This window comes from Corylus avellana, chromosome ca4, assembly GCF_901000735.1.
Source record: "Corylus avellana chromosome ca4, CavTom2PMs-1.0".
NCBI classification, from domain to species: domain Eukaryota; kingdom Viridiplantae; phylum Streptophyta; class Magnoliopsida; order Fagales; family Betulaceae; genus Corylus; species Corylus avellana.
Genome location: NC_081544.1, coordinates 6,080,703 through 6,097,336, shown reverse-complemented (window position 1 = coordinate 6,097,336; position 16,634 = coordinate 6,080,703). Strand labels below are relative to the sequence as shown.

The 16,634-nt window shown below is 33.3% G+C and overlaps 1 pseudogene; it reads right to left on the bottom strand.

Moving 5' to 3' along the window:
• Positions 1-4,118: 4,118 nt before the first annotated feature.
• LOC132177938 (MADS-box transcription factor 23-like) lies at positions 4,119-9,835 on the bottom strand (annotated as a pseudogene).
• Between the last annotated feature and the right edge of the window lie 6,799 nt (positions 9,836-16,634).

Sequence of the window (16,634 nt, the reverse complement as noted above, 5' to 3'; positions counted from 1 at the left end):
AAGGTTTAACCGATCTAGAGGAATACAATAAACGATTTGGAAGTTGGAAGTTGGAAGTTTCAATGCAGCATCAAGCACACTATATTAATTATGGTAGTCTAGAAATTTAATTTATTCGTATTTTATTATTGCTATATTTCTTGTATTGTTGCTTGTATATAAACTAAACAAGGAAAGTCGATGGGGTACGGTACGTACTGAGGAGTATACTTCCCAGTGGAGGTATATATGTTTTCTATTTTTTACTCTTTCTAAATATTCCCCTCTCATTGTCTCCACCGGCCGGTCCCCACAGTCGCTCTCTCCATGAATCCAGCTTCCTGCCTCTGTTGTCTGTCTTTCTTTCTTTTGCATTTTTGTTACTTTTATTGCACTATTTATATAAATATAGACTTCGAAAATTATAAAAAAGAAAAAAGAAAAAGAAAAAAAAAAGGTTTAATTAAGATGCACATGCCAAAGTGTTTACTATTTAGCTAGCTTGAAATGGTAGTAGGAACAACAAATTCTGGAGATAGAGCAGCTCTAATTAATCAAGCTTTTAGGTTAATTAATGGAAATTATCCTCTCATTTTCTCTTGTATGCAGTTGGGCACCACTTCCACTCTAATTTTGTAGTTTATTGGAGTTTCACATTGTTTGTCACATGCATGTAACGCCCCGAGCTAGGGGATAATATAATTATCTTGTGGAGCGTTACAGACAGGGTAGTTAGTTATACATTACCTATTCATATAAAGTGTGGACCGCAAAAGAAAAAGAGAAGATATAGTAGCTCTAATTATGTCGAGATAAATACTTATAAAATGAACATAATTTTTAATTACATAATGCTTTTAGCCTAATCGGACACTTGGAGCCCTAAACTAGGGAATCTTCAATGCTTTGTCCAGTAATTGTTAAACCTTGTTTCTTTAGGATAATACGAACATATTAAAGTTTCCAATTGTTTCTTTCATGAGACTTAGTTATATATATATGCATGTCATCTCTTCTTTAGATATAAAGAGAGTGGACCACAAAAAAGTTTGGTGCTAGAATCTTGTAAAGATGAATGCTTATACAGTAATATATTAATATATTAGATCAGAACTTTACCCTCAACTAATAAAATCCTATAAAATCAATTTAGTTATATAAATTAAGATGAATGCTTATAAAAATGAGATATTAGGTGATTCATTTAACCTCATACTAAAGAATCGATAAATGGACCTAAAAAAATAGATCATTACAAGATAATATTAATGCTTATAAAATGAGTTCTATATATATATATGTTATATGATATAATAAGGTATTTATTGTTGAGTTTATTTCCTTTTTTTGTTTTTTATTTTTAATTTACTCTATAGTAGTGGAAAATTTATATATCATGTATCTCCCTTGCATATAAGTGAATATAGCCGCTACTAATGTTTTCTGAGTAATGTTATATATATACCATGTCAATATCCTATCACGCATATATGCACTATCCGACTAGCAATTTACAATTAGTTTTTTTATTTTTTTTTATTTTTTAATGATATTTTAGTTTTATTAAATAAAGTTGTTTCTTTGCATTAGAAACATTGGGCATATTTTTACATGTATGCATCTTTTGATCAATTATTATTTATCATATGAGATTTCATACGTACGAGAATAATCAAAGGATTAATTAAATTGGGTATCCAAAGGTAAGAAATAATGAATTTATGTGACTGTTATTTAAGAGGAAACTTCACTTACTAAATACCCACCATGATGTACTTCATTGCTCGTGGAGTACTTAAGCTCATAACCATGCATGGGCAACTCATGCAACTATTCATGGACTGTTTTATGGAAGACCAACAAGCCATGCATGAATGGAGTTGTGGAGATTTTAGCATTAATTATAACCATAAAGTTGGGTTCATTTACTATGAGATGGATTATCCTAGCATGATAGAGGCACCCAACACATGTTTTTGCTTGCCGTACAGATTAGTTTTTGTTAATGTCTTTTTATTTTTTTACTTTTATTTTTATTTGTTCTCATTGAGTAGGTTTACTGATGTTCAGTACTGTTGCATAATTTTTCATTCCTACATACCTAAATGTAGTTGAATATGGCCTTAATTAGTCAAATATTCCCTACTATGTTGGAGGCTAGCTAGGGTAGATATTAATCTTACCAAGGAAAACGATAATTACTAATTATCTTGAAAAATACTCAAGTAGTCCCTAAGCCTAAGGTTTCACATATTATCATGTTAGATTTTCTCTCTTCTTCAATTAACTTTTCACCTTCATCAATCTTCAATTTCTGCTTACTATCTAGTCAAAACAATATTCCTAATTTTGCTAGCTAGGTGTTAGTAAGTGAGACAAGTATGTTGTAGACCTAAGGAGGAGAGATGTTTCAAGCATGGGCTAATGTGGCGTGTAAATATTTTAAAATTTGGGCTAATGTGTCAATGACATGGCAGTCTTGGTGTGCGCAACGTATGTCTAAGTTTTCTGGCTTGTTGGTCATGACAAGTGTCTTCATTAATTTTACATGACTTGGTGTAATGATCACATATTCACATGCCATTTAGCGCCGTTAAAAATGAATAAGAAAGCAACATAGAAAGTTATTGAGGAATGCTACACTTACTTTCATTTCTTTACACAATCTTTCCACATCTATAAGTGGTTTTTGTAGAGTCATAAATCAGCCCATTAAATGCCCGGCAATCCTCGGGCTCAATCTAAGCATGGAAAGGACCAAGCCTAGTAAGGTTCTGGGTAACCAGGCCAGAAACCCTGACTTCCGAGACCTACAGATTCAAGACCTATAGATCTGAGACACATGACATCCGAGACCCTTTAAGCCGAAACCGTTAAGTCCGAGACTAATTCAGGATACACAGGTCTCAGCAACAAGGATAACTCAAATATCTTGAGATATACAGCTGTTAATAGATAAACGATCTTATCTATACAAATAATCTTTATTAAATTTTAATCCAATGATAGTTTTAAAAGCCACATATGGATGTAGAAAAATTATGTAAAAAAATGGGAGTAAGTGTAGTATTCCTCAATAACTTTCTATGTTCCCTTCTTGTTAATTTTTGACACTGCTAAATGACATGTGATAATTACAGGCTACAGCAAGTCATGTAAAATTAAATAAAGACACTTGACAAGACCAACTACCCAAGAAACTTAGACATATGGCACGCCAGACTGCCACGTCAATGACACATTAGCCCAAATTTTAAAATCTTTACACACCAGCATGAACACACACACACACAAAAAAAAAAAAAAAAAAAAAAAACTTTGACCTAGCCCATGCTTGAAACATTCTCCTTAAGTCTACCACACACTTCTCTCACTTTCTAACACCTAGAAAAATTAGGATTATTTTGACTAAGTCTGATAGAAAGCAGAAATTGAAGATTGAAGGTGAAAAGTATTCAAGAAGAGAGAAAATTTAACAAATAGAGAAGAGAAAATCTAGCCGCCCCAAAGAAAACATAGAATCACTCTAAGAATACTGAAATTCTTATTCCACTTGGAATGAAGAATTAAGCGCACAAATTTGTGCATAAAATCAAAATGTGGATAAAAATATGGTGAAATTCGAATATACAATCCTTACCAAAACAAGAAAATAAATATTTTCAAAAATGAAAAAAATGAACTTAATTGTATCATTTTTGGTATTTTTCTAGCATGTTATCTAGCTAGCTAGTTGGGTGTATGTTGGACAAGTGTAAGGCTATGACTTATGCTTAATTGAGAGATATAAAGATATAAAATTAATTGGACAAGTCAAAAAATTAATTAGAATAGACTAATGTTCAGCCCCTTTTCGTTATCCCTTGTTTTGCAAAAACTCAAATCTGTCCCAAAAATATTTCAATCTTTGGTAAAAGTTTCAATCTTTTCTTCATAAAGCAAAGATTGGTTGAATATTCTAATTATTTCTACAGCCAACAAGCAGTTGGGACATATAATGCTTTATTGTGCAAATTAACATAGAAAGGATCACATTAGACTTTCGGTTTTTTTTTTTTTTTTAATTTTCTTCATAAAACATTTCATACCAAATCCGAATGTCATTCTGCTGAATGTAGTTGAAATATAAGAATTTATTTCTAGAAGCTTAGTTCTCCACTGGGGCAAGTTGTTGATGGGATAATGATGGAATTGTAGTCTGTTGCAATTGTTGACCATGGCTTCATTGTTGCAATTGTAGTCTGTTGCAGAGGTTCATGAGATATTAATAGGATTAGTATAAATAGGATGCATCAATACACAATAAGAAGTTTGACAAAGATACCCCAATTTTGGTGCTTTTGCTTGTGCTTCATTGTTTTGAGGCTGAGGTTGGCTTAGCTGGAGTTGGATGGCTGCATGAATATCATATCCATTGCTGATAGTGTGTAGAGGATGTGAACTTATTCTTGCTTCATTTTCTTCTCTTTCTTCGTAAGCCTGAGAGCCAAAGCTTATGTTCAGGTTTAGCCATTACAAAAACCCTATCTTTCTCCAATTGGAAGATGATTACAATGGATTTATGCATGATTGCTTAATTAAGTTTTTAAAGCATTCTCAGCACCTTCCTTGTCATTTTCCTTGCATTTAAGGATTCAAACTAGTTTTTGCTTCCCTATATCAAAATACGTCCTAATAGCTTCCCATAATTATTCCCTATATCATTAAAATATTTGTTTTTTTTTTAATTATATTATATATATGAGAGGAGAGATGATAGAGAATGGTGAGACATGACTCATGAGAGAAGAGAGGAGATAGGAGAGAGAATTTTTTTTTTTTTTTTTAATAATCATAAGGATTGCAATAGTAGAACCCAAAATATTGGATTCCACCGTAGTAATCCTAATGTTTAGGGTTCATTTAGGGAGTCTGCTGTGGAATTTTTTTGTGATTTTTTGGACATATTTCATAAACTTAGGGAACAGACTCCCTTATAGGGAGTCTACTAGGAATGCTCTTATATGAACATATAAAAACACACACACACCAAAAAAAAAAAAAAAATGAGGAAGATTTAACAATGGAATGGTTATTTTTTCTTCTTCTTAACTTATACATAATTAGTTTCTTTCAAATACCTTCTTTTGCAACTCTGCCTTTTCTTTACGAAAGAGGTGGTCTACCTTCTTATGCAGTTCAAGGTTTTCTTGATGGACATAGTTTCCCTGCAATGAAGTTCATGAAAGTTAAGCGATGAACATGGAATTAGTCCCAAAAGAAAATATGGAGAAATTGAGCCAATCCTCTAGCCATACCTTCTGGTTTAGTTCTTTTATTTCTTCAGTGAAAATTTGTTCCTACAAGAGAAAATGGAAAAGTGTAAGGTTTAATGCGTGTGTTGTACACATATAGGTGGGATCTCAAATACAATTGGATGGAAATTTGACCAAGTACCAGGAGTTCAAACCTTTCTCATGCGGATACCCTTCAAACTCATTTCCAATATGTTTTCAAAATTTTGTAGATCTTTGAGACTCAAGCCAGAAAGATCTTGGCGCATTAGGTGTCTGCGCATATCACACGAAATTTTATTATGTTCAATTCTAATTAATTATGAAATATGAGTTGCAACTAAACTACAAAATAGAGGTAATTATTTCATTCCAACATCCTTTATTCCCTATAATAACTATTCATTTTTCTAATGGAATACTCATTTTGTAGACCAAATTAACGAGGCCTTAAATTATTCTACCTGTTGTATTCTTGCACCTACTGCAGTTGTTGTCTCAAGCTTGCTGCCTCCGTTTGCCAAAACTAGCAAGTATAAAGGATAACAGAAAAAAGGTTAGAACTATGCATGTACTGCTAAAGGTAAAAATGAGTAAATCAAGAATTTTCAAGTCCCAAAGGATAAGGGAAAATGACCAACTCTCCTGCTAGGTTACAACCTACATCTAGCTTTGTTCCTCTGACACTTTTATGGCATTGATGGTCAATTGGAACACTTGTTTTAAACTTAGATCCGAAACAATCATTTGGGAATTATTTTTCTAGGAATACCTAAAAAAATGTTTTAGCCAAGTCATTGTCTGAGCACAATAGCCCAAATTTATTAGTGATAAATTAGTCAAATTGATTGCTCTCACTAGCCTCAGTAGAGGCAAACATCAAGTCATCTACAAGAAGTTTTGGCTAAAAAAACTAACGTTGGTCATGATATTGTAAGTGTTTTTTTTTTTTGTTTCTTTTTTTCGTACTTAGGAATGATTTAATCGATTCTATCATTCATCCTTAGCATACAGGGTTGTATCTCATATTTACAATGAGTTCATATTTTTTGAGTTTGGTTTTTATTTTATTTTATTTTAATTTTTTAGTAATCATTCTTTTAGGTGTTTTTCATTTTGGTCTGATTATTCTCAGTTTTTAAAAAAAAAAAGAAAAAAAAAAAAGTATAGTTTGAATCTATTTAACTATAATGAATTTATTGCACATATATAGCAAATGTATGGGGTGTATTTTCTTATATCCTTCGTTTGCTAGATAAGTGTTTAGAGCATGCGCAACACATTAATTCATTGCTCAAACTTTGTGAGAATTCACATTTTTTTGGATTAAAAATGTAATTGCTTCTGGAATGTCTACCTTGACTTCTGAAGCAGGATCCATCAGCTGATGGTGTTGCTCTTTTAACTTGTTATATCTTTCAATAACAGATTTCATGCTGATAATACACGTACGTAGCCTCATTAACTTAGCACAGGAAATATAACAGTAATCTAAAGAACATATTAGCAATCGAAAGCTTACAATTAAATGTAAAATAGGAAAAGGAAATAATCTGAAAAACAGAAATATAATTGTACATATTAATCAAGCATCAAAATAACTTCTATTTTAAGTTAATTCTAAAAGGAAAAAGTATCATTCTGGTATTTGAACAAAGATGTTAATTTCAGATCTTCTTCATTCTTGTAGGCATAAATAACACGTCCTGTCTTGTAAAAATGGTATAGTTATGAAAAGCAATTGCTTTTAGGAAACAATAATGAATGCTTTTTACTTTCTTTCTTTATAGTAGGCTCTTACATCACATGTGGCAATTAATGAGAAAACACAATAAATATTTCAATTCTTTGGGTTTTTACATGCACATATAATAACTTAGCAAAAAAGTTAATTTCGTTTTCCTCTTATTGTGAACAACCTTACAATAAGCACATATATATAATACTCTGTGTCCTACAAAAATAGTCCACTTATCAAAAGCACAAGTTTTAAGAAGAAAAAAAACTGTTCAGTAGCTTGCCTTATTGTAGGTTTTCAATTTTATCCTTAATTTGTCTCCTTTTTTTTTTTTTTTTTTTGGTCACTTGAAGGTGGAAGAGTAGGTACTATTTTTTATCACTACATGACCGTTTATAGTTAATGCAATAATAAAACGTAATTTTAGGAAAATGAATAAAAGGCATTTGATTTTTTGAGCATAACATTATTCTGGGATATCTAAAATAGGATATGTATTAATGAACTATTTTAAATTCTCTGTGACAGAGAAAGTATGGTGCATTTTATTTTTTCACCACCATCACTATTATAAATTTGCATGCCTTTCATTGTATTATATATGAAAGATTACCTTTTTTCTTCTTCTTCTTTTTTTTTATAGGGATGAAATTGTATTTCTCATTTAAAATGAATTAGAACAAGAAGAAGATTTGGATGTGCGAAATGGGATAAACTGACACCGGACGGAAAGAAAATAATAGAAAATAAAGATAGATTTCATGTTGGATAGAGTCTCACCTGATGATGCAGGAGGAATTTTAAAAAATTGTTATTTTAATTATGTATGTGTGTTTTAGATTTTATTTTTCAATAAGGATTGAGTTTTTCCTTTTCTATTAGGATTTGTTTTCATTTTTCTATTAGGATTTGTTTTCATTTTCCTTGTTAATTTAGGAGGTGCCTAACATATATAAAGGCATCTAGTCTTTGTTGTTTTTCAATTCAGTTTATACTATCAATTAAATTTAAGTCTTCAAAGTTATTTCTCTGTTTGCTTATTTAGAGCACTTAGGAATTTTCTCTTCCCTATTTGTTATTTTCTTTCTTCATGAGTTCCATATTCTATCTTCAATTCTTAGTTTCTGCTGCTATTATACGCTCTTAGAATAATCCTAATTCTGCCCGGCGTCACCTGACAACAATGGACTTTGGTAAGAGTCTCACCACCAAAGAAAAGAATACTTTCACCTCAAAAAGAGAATTGAAGTCTCATCTCTAGCAAGAGAATCTCATTCAAAAAATATAAATTTTCATTTTTTTTTCTCTAAACTGTTACAAAATAATACTTAAATAGACTGACAAAAACCAAAACACTAACTTGACTGACTTTGGGCCAAGACTATTATTGAATTACAAAATTAACTGAAAATATAAAATAAATACTAATAACCTAATTAAAATTGATAACCTAAATAAAGACCGATTATTTATTTTCTTCTTGCATCACAACCTATATATAGTTTTACTTATAGTCAGGAACTGATTTGATCAAAGATGAAGCAAAGGTATCATGGGAGGCATCCGACAAGGTCAAAAAATCTAGTTCGTATACAGAGCAAACTCCATCTTATGCCTATTGGAGAGGTGGATTAGCGTGTGTTGAATATCTGAAAGAAGGGTCATTATAGTTGTGCAAAAACTTGGGAAGAACTCCATGTGAAGCTCTCAAAAGTCCCTTGGTGGAAGCTTATATGGTTTCCCATGGCCATTCCAAAGCAAGCCTCTGTTTCTTGGTTGGATTTAAGGGATTCTCTGTCAACAGAGGTGAAGATGTTAAAATGGGATTATAAAGGTGATGGTGCTTGTTCTTTTTATCGAAGTTGTACTGAAGATCATAAAGGCTATCTCTTCTTTCAATGTGGTTTCAGTAAGCGAATCTGCAAAGAACTCTTAAGATTGTGTGCAGTATATGATATATACACAGATTGGGAAGATATTCTACAATGAGGTGTGAGGCAGTTTAAGAGTAGCTCAATGAAATTAAGCTACTCTCTGTAGATTAAGCTGGATTGCTGCAATATATCACCTTTGGCAACAAAGAAATGATATAAGCCATGGCAACAAAATCAGATTTGAAGAACATGTTGTTCTGCAGATTAAATGGGAAAAAAATAAAAATTAAGTATCGCTGTATATTAGATCCAAAAGGGTTTTTTGTTTTTGTTTTTTTTTTTTTTTTTTTTGATGAATGAGTAACTTTGTATAAATCAACCGAGCTTTCAAAGGAAATATACTTCAGCAAGTGAAGACAACTCCTAAGCAAATACAAATCGAAAAGGATTTTTTTTCTTGACCTAGCTACGAATTGAATATGGCGGTTGACAAATGCCCTACGTTTTTCCAAAACAAAGAGTACGGGACATATATATGTTCTTGCACATTCTTCAAAACAAAGAGTACATGTAAAATCATTCAAGTAGCTAGGAAAGCTTTGTTTAATTATTTTCACCAAATATAAGAAGTCAGCAATATTTAATATCACTATACTGCTGCAATACATAATGTAACCTAGCTATGCCCTATTTACAATATGAACCTGAGTATAACCGAGTAAAAAATGCATTCTTTTGGAAAAGAGAGAGAGAGAATACCTAGAGCTGGCAAAATCATAGATCCTGCCGGTGCTGGAGAAGACAACAAGTCCAACTTCTGCATCACAAAGGATGGAGAGCTCCCGAGCCTTCTTGAGCAACCTATTTCTTCGCTTGGAGAAAGTCACTTGCCTGCTTGTAAAGTTGTCAATCCTCTTGATCACAATCTTTCCTCTCCCCATCTTCTCTTTGATTCTTTTCTTGATCCTGCTCTCTTTCTGCCAGATCCACAAATTAACACATTTTCTCATCTCTTATTTGCTTAAACAAACATGTCAAAAGAAAAGCAAATGGAAAATAGACCTCAAAATAGAACAACAATAGGAATGTCAAAAGCAACAAAACGGTGCAACTAAAATTAGAAGAACATTAAATGAGGAAATGGGATCAATCAGCACAAGATAAAACCAAAAATACATGTAGAAAATGGCAATTAATGCAAGGGGATATATAGACTAGAGAGCTAATTACTTATTTGAGAACCAGAAGAAGCTCTTTCTGTTTTGAGAGATGTTTTTCTGGGATGCAAGTTTTATGATTTGTAAGGAAATGGAAACCTAAACGCATCTTATTTAAGGTAACAATAAAAAAAGAAAAAAACCAAGTGGTCCTGTTTGTGCATACCAATTCCCAACCACTTGGTGGGTGTCATGACGGAAGCCACTCTTTGGGGAGCGAAATGAACATCTACTGCCTAATTAATTTCTGTCGTTATAATTAATCTTCCTTCTTTATTTTATTTTGCTTTCTGAACATCTACTGACCACTCTTTGTGGTCCAAGTACTGAAAGAAAGGCCAGAATTTCAATAAAAATTTGAAGTGGCAAACTTTAATAATTTGTTCTCAATTCAGCTTGGGCTTGTTTGATTGAACAAGATAAATTTGAGTTCAATTATTAATTTATGTTCAATTTGATTGTTCTCAACCTATACCCTATATCCTAGCATAGGCTAGCTAGGATTTATTTAAAGAATGATTTTTACTTTTTTGAAGAAAAAAAAAAAAAAAGGAGTTTAAAAAATTTATAAAATAGGGGACCACTTAATTAGGTCAATAAAGCAAGAGCAAATTTTTTAAATAATTAGATTCGTATAACCTCTATTAATATATATATTAAAAAAGTTATTTATGAACGATTCGTTTGATGACACGAATGGAGATGCATCCTAAATTAAAAATTCACAAAACTAGAGATAGGTTTTAGTTTTACTCGATCCACGCAACAAATTTTCATTTTGAAACCAAGTTATCCGAGAACACTACATGTAAATGTAAATACTATAGTAGTCTCTTACAAACCATTTATTCTTTTTGCAATATATTCTAGCATTCAAGAAAATATCCTCCAAATTGTATAACTAAAACCCCTAGCTTGGATGGATGGTTTACGCTGACCCACACTTGGAACTTTATGTCAAAACATATACAAAGCACCAAAGTAGCTTCTTTTGTATATCAAAACACGTAAATCTCATGGAACTTTCTGTCCAAACATTGTGGTAAAGTTCTACTTTCATTTGTTTTCTTGCAGATAAAAATGGTTTATTATATCAACTCACATATATCATGGATTCTAAAATGTTAGTATTTTTGTTGGCTTAATTCGGTTCCAAAATGGAGAGGTTATTGTCCATGAGTTCAAACACTGATATAGAATGCTTGGAATCCAATCTCCACCGTTTACAATGAGGATTCACGTGTCATGAACATCCCTACAAAGTTTCATCTCAATCGGACCAGAAACACTTAATGATCGGAGTTGTTGATCAAGGCCGGATAGCATTTCCAGATTTCTGATTTTCACCCTTTGCAATGGGTGTCCAGACAACCTATCAGTCTGTCTGGACACCAATTCCAGCAAGCTTATTTTGCTTGCTCACAAGGCCCCTGTCCGGACAGCCCGCCAGTTTTATGCCCAAAACGTGTTTAAGTAGGCCCAGGTCTAGGGTTTTGTTAAGGGTATATATAGATCTTTATAGAGAAAGAGTTGTATGAAATTCCACTCCAGGTTTTATGAGAGGTTGTGCTTAGAGAGAAAATCTGTGTAAGCCTAATTATTTCTCTTAAAGGATTTTGTTAGTTTCATTGTGCGCTTCATTGAGAAGTCTATCGGAAAGAGAATCACGTTAAAGAAGATTGTGAGTAAGGAGACGAGTTGTAGGCTTGTCGATCTTACAGTGCCAAGGCCTTGCAAAGGATTGTAAGTGTTCCTAGTGTCTGTAATCTCCGGATAATCTTTTGATAGTGATTTCCTGGGTTTGGTTGCTCCGGAGAGGTTTTACTTTTAGATTGTTTTCTAAAAAATTTCCTCTTTGTCACCAAAATCCTTTTGTGTGACTGTTTGCTTATATTTAAATATTGTTAATGCAGCATTAATTGGGGTTTTGGAGTCGTTAAGCATTTTTCAATTGGTATCAGAGTAGGTTTACTCTGTTTGGATTAAATTCCTAAGTGAGATCTTTTGACTTCTTGTTTGCTATGAATACTTCTCAAGGGGAATATGAACTTATAAACTCTTTCAAAAATTTGTTGGAAAATTTCACGTTTTTGAGACATAAATACACAAATTGTTTGGAGGGTTTTCAAGATCTTGAACATGTGAAAGAATCTTTAGTAACTAAATTGTCTGAATCATATGTCTTAATTGATTCTTTAAGATCTAAAAATCATGTTCTAGTTTCTAAAGTTGATTTGTTAGAGAATAAATTAAAAGAGTCAGAAACTCAATTGGAAAATTCTCTAGCAATTCCCTTGGAAAAATAATGCATACTCAAAATTCTAATGGTGATAATTTTGGGATTTCTATGCTTGTCGATAAAGTTAGTAGCTCTACTTCACAGGCTTCTAAATATGACAGAAATACCTTGTTTGTTAAGCCTGTAAATGTTAAAAAAGTCAAGGTTAATATAGTCTATTTGGATAAGGGCAAAACTTCTTGTTTGAATAATTGTGTGAAGGCCAAATCCAAGTCTTCTTCTAAGAAACAAACTCAAGTTAAGTTTGTTCTTACCTGCCCCCATTGTGGGATTATTGGTCACATTAGACCAAACTGTTTTCAGTTTAAATCCCAAAGGCTTTGGAATAACTTGGCTTCTCCTAAGAAAGAAAAATGGTAATATAGAGTCGTGTTTACCTAGATCAAAGTGTAAATATATTCCTCCTCATAAAAGACAACATTTTCAAAGGTTTGTTCCCACCTATCATCATTGTGGCAAAGTTGGTCATATTCGACCAAATTGTTTTAAATTGAAACCTCATGTGCATATAAATGAAAATTCCTATTCTAGGAAAGAAAGTAAGGATTTGGTCATAATGACGAGAAAAGTACTATCTAGGCTAGATAAGTTTAAGCAAAATCATAAGTCTAGACCTAAGATTTCTCAGGTGTGGGTTAGGAAGGATGATACCATTCACCCCTTGAGGGGAGTAGTGGTGATCTCACCTTATGTTAGGTAAGTCACCCACATGCCTCACCGACATGCCTAGGCATGTGGTAGTCATGCATTCTTATGAATATCCTAGAGCAAGTTGTTTTCTTGTGCTTTGTTTTGTTATTTTTAGTTTTTTTAGTTTTTTTAGTTTTTTTTTTTTTTTTTTTTTTTGTGCATTTCGGTTTGAAAAAATTTCAAAAAGGCAAAAACATTTTTCTTTGATTGTTTTCTTTTCTTTTGTCTTATGCACCTTGATAGTCCATTAATTTCTCATGTTGCTTTCATAGATTTAATTCATTGCATCTTGAAATGTTCTTAATATGCATGAGATAACATTTGTTTCGATAGACTTGTTTTAGTGGTTACCTAAAGCCTAAGCTTATGTGGTACATTTTGCCTATGCTTACCCTCTTATGCACATTTAAGCTTTAAAGGCTATTTCTAAAATTTAAATGTGAGATATGTTAGGTAACTATATAAGGTTTTTGACTACTCGTATTTTTCAAATTGACCATACGCTAGTTGAACCTAGGGCTTAAAAATTCCAGCATTTTTCTTTTGTGATAAGCATTAATTGTTTAAGAATACTTTCTGAGAGAGAAAAAGAAAAATATAGTGAAACAAAAATCAAAAGATCATGTTCCATATGGAATTTATATCACTGTGTCAACTTGTGCATAATTTTTTTTAGAGAGGAATGTATAGGATGAGCGTGGCTAGGCCCCGAGTATGATAAGGTTTGACTTTTGATTTGATTTTCTTGTCAAAACCTTCTGTTGGTGAAACTTTCTCCTCATTTTGTAAGTTGGTAGTTTTTTCTCATTGGATGCCTTACACACACACAACACACAAGCATAGGTTGAATGGAACATTTTTCTTTGTTTGGGTTAAGCAATATGAGTTTTTTGCTATTTATAGTCTCATGTATATTTTGCATATTTGGAGCATGTTTGGGATATTCATTGTGAAATACATGAGTCGTTAATGTGTGTATCATGTGTGTTCATTTGACTTTTGAGGGGGAGAACCATGTTTTTTTTTTTTTCCCAGTTTGTTGTTGATAAATGAGTCATACATTGAGTGGGAGATTGTGTTGATGGGCCTCCATGATCTGCATTAAACTTCATGCATTTTTCGTTTCTATATGATAATGAGTTTTTCTTGTGTTATTCCTGTTTCACATATGCCTTGATGTATTGTGTGAAGTGTTTCAGGAAATATGAAGACCATTTGTCATTTTGTGAAAAGAAAATGGGGAGTAAATATGGGGAGTTGATGGGATGCCTCGGCTTATTGGTTTTGTCACTAAATTGCGAAAGGGGGAGTTTGCTAGCATTTTTGTTGGCTTAATTCGGTTCCAAAATGCAGAGGCTACTATCCACAGGCTCAAACACTGATATAAAATGCTTAGAATCCAATCTCCACCGTTCACAATGAGGATTCACGTGTCGTAAACATCCTTACAAAGTTTCAACTCAATCGGACCACAAACACTCATCGATCAGAGCTGTTGATCAAGGCCAGACAGCATTTCCACATTGCTGATTTTCACCCTCTGCAGTGGGTGTCTGAACAGCCTAGCAGCCTGTCCGGACACCAATTCCAGCAAGCCTATTTTGCTTGCTCGCAAGGCCCCTGTCCAGGCAGCAAGCTCCCTTGTCTGGACAACTCGTCAATTTTATGCCCAAAACATGTTTTTAAGTGGGCCCAGGTCTAGGGTTTTGTTAAGGGTATATATACATCTATATAGAGAGAGAGATGTATGAAATTCCACCCTAGGTTTCGTGAGAGGAGGTGCTTAGAGAGAAAATTTGGGTAAGCCTAATTATTCCTCTTAGAGGATTTTTGTTAGTTTCATTGTGCATTTTATTAAGAAGTCTATCAGAAGGGTCCAGTAAAGGAGAATCATATTGAAGAAGATTGTGAGCAAGGAAACGAGTTGTAGGCTTGTCGATTTTACAGAGTCAAGATCTTGCAAAGGGTTGTAAGTGTTCCTAGTGTTTGTAATCTCTAGATAATCTTTTGATAGAGATTTCCTTGGTTTGGCTGCCCCAGAGAGGTTTTACTTTTAGATTGTTTTCTAAAAGGTTTCCTCTTCGTCACCAAAATTCTTTTGTGTGATTGTTTGCTTATATTTAAATATTGTTAATTCTGCATTAATTGGGGTTTTGGAGTCGTTAAGCACTTTTCATAAATGATTAATCATACGCAATTCAGGAAATTAAAAGTTGAGTTAAGAATAAGCAACTCCACTCCATGCTTGCTAAACTAGCGATTTAATTCTTATAATTGAGAATCTATTGTGGCACAAAAAATGTCAACTCAATAATGATCATCAACTGTAAATTTAGCTTGTTGATGGTGAGCTCAACATTGTCTCTCAGCATAACAATCATTCATAACTTCTTCACCATCTTTTGACAATATTTTTTTTCCTTCCGCCCATTAATTTTCTTCCATATCTTACATTTTATTCCAGCAAAAGTGCTTACACGGGACCTTCCAATAAGGGTCGGCAACCCTAAATTACTCTCATATGGATTGGTAGAACTAAGACCCGCCACTTATGCAATATGGGCCTTTGCTTCTAGTTTAAGGAAATGGGTGTCTTTTCTCTGTTCAATTTTTGCCCATAAGCTTTTTCGTATACTGGCATAATCTCTTGAATCCTAATCCACTCAAAAATATTGGCCATACAACAAAGAAGGCTATCATCCACGAAAAATAAGTGGTTTATTCTTGTACCCCCTCTAATAATGGGTAGACATGTGATCTGCCGTTCATGCTCCACCATATTCAGTAGAGTGCCTAGACTCTCTGTACATAGGATGAAGCAATAAGGTGACAGAGGGTATCCTCGTCGGATTCCTCGAGTAGGCCTAATTTTCCCTTATAGTTTCTCATTTATTAATATGGAGTAGGAGACCATGCGAACACATGTCATTAGCAGCTGTACCCATCGGTTTGCAAAGCCAATTTTCACCATGATAGTGTCTAGAAAGTCCCACTCAATCCAATCATATGACTTACTCATGTCCAATTCAAAGCCATTTACCCCTTCCGCCTTGTCATCCAAGCATCCATAGTGTGGAGCACCTCAAATGCTATAAGAATATTATCTATAATAAGCCCACCTGGGATAAAAGCACATTGATTGGAGGAGATGATTAATGGCAGTACCTTCTTCATTCGGTTAGCTAAAACTTTAGCTATGAACTTGTAAATAACATTACAAAGGCTAATGGGCCTATACTCCGTGATATGCGAAAGGGATAATTTATTTTTGGGATTAGAGAAATATATGTTTCATTCATAGAAGGATCAAAATTGTCATGATTCAGAAAATCAAGCACATCCGTCATACCTCATTGCGCACTATCACCCAAGATCATAGGTAGAAGCATGTTAAAAACCCGTTCAGACCCAAGGACTTGAGGGGGTGCATTTACGACAAGGCAACATCAACTTTTGTTACAATAAACACTTTCAGCAGGGTGTCATTCATTTCTCCTTAAACTCTACCCTCCAATCCTGCCAAACATTCATCAACACCGATTGCCTCCCCTGCCATGAAGAGAT